Consider the following 7558-nt stretch of genomic DNA (forward strand, 5'->3'; position numbering starts at 1 on the left):
CTCTACGTGACTGAGATACACACTATTTGTTTTTGACATTATATCAACATAAACATATCATAACACAGTTGGTTTCAAGTCTCTATGACTTATGGTTCCTGAGATACACACTATTTTTTTGTAAACATTGACATTATATCAACATAACATAACACACTTGGTTTCAATTTTCTAAGACTTATGGTTCCTGAGATACACACTATTTGTTTTGTAAACATTGACATTATAGCAACATAAACATATTTGTTTTTGACATTATATCAACATAAACATATCATAACACACTTGGTTTCAAGTCTCTATGACATGGTTCCTGAGATACACACTATTTGTTTGTAAACATTAACAATACATCAAACACAAGGAACGTCATATAGCCCTCAAAATCTGTGCCATACAGTATTAAGCCAAACTGAACATAACACACTTGGTTTCAATTCTCTAAGACTTATGGTTCCTGAGATACACACTATTTGTTTTGTAAACATTGACATTATAGCAACATAAACATATCATATCACACTTTGTTTCAAGTCTCTAAGACTTGTGGTTCCTGAGATACACACTGTTTGTTTGTAAACATTGACATTATATCAACATAGCATATCATAACACACTTGGTTTCAAGTCTCTACGTGACTGAGATACACACTATTTGTTTGTAAACATTGACAATATATCAAACACAAGGGACGTCCTTACCCAAAATCTGTGCCATACAGTTTTAAGCCAAGCTGAACATAACACACTTGGTTTCAAGTCTCTACGTCACTGAGATAAACAATATTTGTTTGTAAACATTGACAATACATCAAACACAAGGAACGTCCTACAGCCCTAAAAATCGGTGCCGTATTAAGCCAAACTGAACATAACACACTTGGTTTTAATTCTCTAAGACTTATGGTTCCTGAGATACACACTATTTGTTTGTATACATTGACAATTTATCAAACACAAGGAACGTCCTACAGCCCTCAAAATCTGTGCTGAACACAACAAACTTGGTTTTAAGTCTCTACGTGACTGAGATACACACTATTTTTTTTGTAAACATTGACATTATATCAACATAACACATCATAACACACTTGGTTTCAATTCTCTAAGACTTATGGTTCTTGAGATACACACTATTTGTTTTGTAAACATTGACATTATAGCAACATAAACATATCATAACACACTTGGTTTTAAGTCTCTAAGACTTATGGTTCCTGAGATACACACTATTTGTTTGTAGACATTGACAATATATCAAACACAAGGAACGTCCTTACAGCCCTCAAAATCTGTGCCATACAGTTTCAAGCCAAGCTGAACATAATACACTTGGTTTCAAGATTCTACGTGACTGAGATACACACTATTTGTTTTGTAAACATTGACATAATATCAAAATAACATATCATAACACACTTGGTTTCAATTCTCTAAGACTTATGGTTCCTGAGATACACACTATTTGTTTTGTAAACATTGACATTATAGCAACATAAACATATCATAACACACTTGGTTTCAAGTCTCTAAGACTTATGGTTCCTGAGATACACACTATTTGTTTGTAAACATTGACATTATAGCAACATAAGCATATCATAACACACTTTGTTTCAAGTCTCTAAGACTTGTGGTTCCTGAGATACACAATGTTTGTTTGTAAACATTGACATTATATCAACATAACATATCATAACACACTTGGTTTCAAGTCTATACGTGACTGAGATACACACTATTTGTTTGTAAACATTGACAATATATCAAAAACAAGGAACGTCCTTACAGCCCTCAAAATCGGTGCCATACAATTTTAAGCCAAGCTGAACATAACACACTTGGTTTTAAGTCTCTACGTGACTGAGATACACACTATTTGTTTTTGACATTATATCAACATAAACATATCATAACACAGTTGGTTTCAAGTCTCTAAGACTTGTGGTTCCTGAGATACTCACTGTTTGATTGTAAACATTGACATTATATCAACATAACATATAACACACTTGGTTTCAAGTCTCTACGTGACTGAGATACACACTATTTGTTTGTAAACATTGACAATAATTCAAACACAAGGGACGTCCTTACAGCCCTCAAAATCTGTGCCATACAGTTTTAAGCCAAGCTGAACATAACACACTTGGTTTCAAGTCTCTACGTGACTGAGATACACACTATTTGTTTTTGACATTATATCAACATAAACATATCATAACACAGTTGGTTTCAAGTCTCTAAGACTTGTGGTTCCTGAGATACTCACTGTTTGATTGTAAACATTGACATTATATCAACATAACATATAACACACTTGGTTTCAAGTCTCTACGTGACTGAGATACACACTATTTGTTTGTAAACATTGACAATAATTCAAACACAAGGGACGTCCTTACAGCCCTCAAAATCTGTGCCATACAGTTTTAAGCCAAGCTGAACATAACACACTTGGTTTCAAGTCTCTACGTGACTGAGATACACACTATTTGTTTTTGACATTATATCAACATAAACATATCATAACACACTTTGTTTCAAGTCTCTAAGACTTGTGGTTCCTGAGATACACACTGTTTGTTTGTAAACATTGACATTATATCAACATAACATATCATAACACACTTGGTTTCAAGTCTCTACGTGACTGAGACACACAATATTTGTTTGTAAACATTGACAATATATCAAACACAAGGGACGTCCTTACAGCCCTCAAAATCTGTGCCATACAGTTTTAAGCCAAGCTGAACATAACACACTTGGTTTCAAGTCTCTACGGCTTCTTTTTCCTGAGATACACACTATTTGTTTGTAGACATTGACAATTTATCAAACACAAGGAACGTCCTACAGCCCTCAAAATCTGTGCTGAACACAACACACTTGGTTTCAAGTCTCTACGTGACTGAGATACACACTATTTTTTTTGTAAACATTGACATTATATCAACATAACATATCATAACACACTTGGTTTCAATGACTTATGGTTCCTGAGATACACACTATTTGTTTGTAAAAATTGACATTATATCAAACACAAGAAACGTCCTACACCCCCAAAATCTGTGCCATACACTTTCAAGCCAAGCTGAACATAATACACTTGGTTTCAAGATTCTACCTGACTGAGATACACACTATTTGTTTTGTAAACATTGACATTATATCAACATAAACATATCATAACACACTTGGTTTCAAGTCTCTATGACTTATGGTTCCTGAGATACACCCTATTTGTTTGTAAACATTGACAATATATCAAACACAAGGGACGTCCTACAGCCCTCAAAATCTGTGCCATACAGTATTAAGCCAAACTGACCATAACACACTTGGTTTCAAGTCTCTACGTGACTGATATACACACTATTTGTTTGTAAACATTGACAATATATCAAACACAAGGAACGTCCTTACAGCCCTCACAATCTGTGCCATACAGTATTAAGCCAAACTGAACATAACACACTTGGTTTTAATTCTCTAAGACATGGTTCCTGAGATAAACACTATTTGTTTGTAAACATTGACATTATATCAAACACAAGAAACGTCCTACATCCCCAAAATCTGTGACATACAGTTTTAAGCCAAGCTGAACATAACACACTTGGTTTTAAGTCTCTACATGACTGAGATACACACTATTCTTTTTGTAAACATTGACATTAAATCAACATATAACACACTTGGTTTCAAGTCTCTACGACTTATTGTTCCTGAGATACACACTATTTGTTTGACAATACATCAAACACAAGGAGCGTCTTACAGCCCTCAAAATCTCTGCCATACAGTATTAAGCCAATGAACATAAATATATGCATATCTGAACAATATACACAATTACCTTATATAAAATTCACTATAATACAATAAACAGAAATTGCTATGCAGACCAACTAAAATAATAATATTTAAGTACCAGCGCCCAGTGTATCAGCAATACCGTAATTACAATGCTGTACTTAACTACACCACAAGTGGCCTGGCAGTCTGAACTTCAAGCTAAATGCAACACAGAAATAACTGGATATCCAGATCAGCGTGGAAGACAAAACAGTTTGTCCAAAACAGTTTGTTGCAACATATGCAAGAAATTACTAATTACAACAGCCAGTGCTACCAAACATCAACACGAGAAAGAAAGGCAAGCAGGAACATGAAACTAGAATGCGTTTCGTGAACGAACTGCGAGAGTGTGCTTGCTATGTTGCGGCCATGACCGAGAGAACAAGTGCCTTGGAATTGGGGCAGGTGTCAGCTCTCCAGCTCTCCCTGCTCGATGAGCATGCACAAATGAGTATGCATGAGTGAGTATGCATGAGTGAGTAAACATGAGTGAGTATGCATGAGTTAGTATGCATGAGTGAGTAAACATGAGTGAGTATGCATGAGTTAGTAAACATGAGTGAATATGCATGAGTGAGTAAACATGAGTGAGTATGCATGAGTGAGTATGCATGAGTGAGTAAACATGAGTGAGTATGCATGAGTGAGTATGCAACAGTGAGTAAACATGAGTGAGTATGCATGAGTGAGTATGCACGAGTGAGTAAACATGAGTGAGCATGCATGAGTGAGTATGCATGAATGAGTAAACATGAATGAGTATGCATGAGTGAGTAAACATGAGTGAATATGCATGAGTGAGTAAACATGAATAAGTAAACATGAGTGAGTATGCATGAGTTAGTATGCATGAGTGAGTAAACATGAGTGAGTATGCATGAGTGAGTATGCATGAGTGAGTATGCATGAGTGAGTAAAAATGAGTGAGTAAAAATGAGTGAGTATGCATGAGTGAGTATGCACGAGTGAGTAAACATGAGTGAATAAACATGAATGAGTAAACATGAGTGAGTATGCATGAGTTAGTATTCATGAGTGAGTATGCATGAGTGAGTATGCATGAGTGAATATGCATGAGTTAGTATGCATGAGTGAGTATGCATGAATGAGTAAACATGAATGAGTATGCATGAGTGAGCAAACATGAGTGAATATGCATGAGTGAGTAAACATGAGTGAGTAAACATGAGTGAGTATGCACAAGTTAGTATGCATGAGTGAGTAAAAATGAGTGAGTATGCATGAGTGAGTATGCACGAGTGAGTAAACATGAGTTAGCATGCATGAGTGAGTATTCATGAGTGAGTAAACAGGAGTGAGTATGCATGAATGAGTAAACATGAGTGAGTATGCATGAGTGAGTAAACATCAGTGAATATGCATGAGTGAGTAAACATGAGTGAGTATGCATGAGTGAGTAAACATGAGTGAGTATGCATGAGTGAGTATGCACGAGTGAGTAAACATGAGTGAGCATGCATGAGTGAGTATGCATGAGTGAGTAAACATGAGTGAGTATGCATGAATGAGTAAACATGAATGAGTATGCATGAGTGAGTAAACATGAGTGTATATGCATGAGTGAGTAAACATGAATGAGTAAACATGAGTGAGTATGCATGAGTTAGTATGCATGAGTGAGTAAACATGAGTGAGTATGCATGAGTGAGTAAAAATGAGTGAGTAAAAATGAGTGAGTAAAAATGAGTGAGTAAAAATGAGTGAGTATGCATGAGTGAGTATGCACGAGTGAGTAAACATGAGTGAATATGCATGAGTGAGTAAACATGAATGAGTAAACATGAGTGAGTATGCATGAGTTAGTATTCATGAGTGAGTATGCATGAGTGAGTATGCATGAGTGAGTATGCATGAGTGAGTAAAAATGAGTGAGTATGCATGAGTGAGTATGCACGAGTGAGTAAACATGAGTTAGCATGCATGAGTGAGTAAACATCAGTGAATATGCATGAGTGAGTAAACATGAGTGAGTATGCATGAGTGAGTAAACATGAGTGAGTATGCATGAGTGAGTAAACATGAGTGAGTAAACATGAGTGAGTATGCATGAGTGACTATGCATGAGTGAGTAAACAAGAGTGAGTATGCATGAGTGAGTAAACATGAGTGAGTATGCATGAGTGAGTAAACATGAGTGAGTATGCATGAGTGAGTAAACATGAGTGAGTATGCATGAGTGAGTAAACATGAGTGAGTAAACATGAGTGAGTATGCATGAGTGACTATGCATGAGTGAGTAAACAAGAGTGAGTATGCATGAGTGAGTAAACATGAGTGAGTATGCATGAGTGAGTAAACATGAGTGAGTAAACATGAGTGAGTATGCATGAGTGACTATGCATGAGTGAGTAAACAAGAGTGAGTATGCATGAGTGAGTAAACATGAGTGAGTATGCATGAGTGAGTAAACATGAGTGAGTATGCATGAGTGAGTAAACATGAGTGAGTATGCATGAGTGAGTAAACATGAGTGAGTAAACATGAGTGAGTATGCATGAGTGACTATGCATGAGTGAGTAAACAAGAGTGAGTATGCATGAGTGAGTAAACATGAGTGAGTATGCATGAGTGAGTAAACATGAGTGAGTAAACATGAGTGAGTATGCATGAGTGAGTATGCATGAGTGAGTATGCATGAGTGAGTAAACATGAGTGAGTAAACATGAGTGAGTATGCATGAGTGAGTATGCATGAGTGAGTTAACATGAGTGAGTATGCATGAGTGAGTAAACATGAGTGAGTATGCATCAGTGAGTAAACATGAGTGAGTATGCATGAGTGAGTATGCACGAGTGAGTAAACATGAGTGAGTATGCATGAGTGAGTATGCATGAGTGAATATGCATGAGTAATAAACATGAGTGAGTATGCATGAGTGAGTATGCATGAGTGAGTATGCACGAGTGAGTAAACATGAGTGAGTATGCATGAGTGAGTAAACAAGAGTGAGTTAACATGAGTGAGTATGCATGAGTGAGTAAACATGAGTGAGTATGCATGAGTGAGTAAACAAGAGTGAGTTAACATGAGTGAGTATGCATGAGTGAGTAAACATGAGTGAGTATGCATGAGTGAGTAAAAATGAGTGAGTATGCACGAGTGAGTAAACATGAGTGAGTAAAAATGAGTGAGTATGCATGAGTGAGTTAACATGAGTGAGTATGCTTGAGTGAGTAAACATGAGTGAGTATGCATGAGTGAGTAAACATGAGTGAGTATGCATGAGTGAATATGCATGAGTAATAAACATGAGTGAGTATGCTTGAGTGAGTATGCATGAGTGAGTATGCATGAGTGAGTTAACATGAGTGAGTATGCAGGAGTGAGTAAACATGATTGAGTATGCATGGGTGAGTATGCATGAGTGACTATGCACGAGTGAGTAAACATGAGTGAGTATGCATGAGTGAGTATGCATGAGTGAGTTAACATGAGTGAGTATGCATGAGTGAGTAAACATGAGTGAGTATGCATGAGTGAGTAAACATGAGTGAGTATGTATGAGTGAGTAAACATGAGTGAGTATACATGAGTGAGTAAACATGAGTGACTATGCATGAGTGAGTATGCATGAGTGAGTATGCATGAGTGAGTAAACATGAGTGAGTATGCATGAGTGAGTAACACATTCCTCAGCGTGGGCTCGATGGATACTGCTTGGCGGTGCTTG

Source organism: Sprattus sprattus (assembly GCF_963457725.1).
Source record: "Sprattus sprattus genome assembly, chromosome: 11".
Taxonomy (NCBI): domain Eukaryota; kingdom Metazoa; phylum Chordata; class Actinopteri; order Clupeiformes; family Clupeidae; genus Sprattus; species Sprattus sprattus.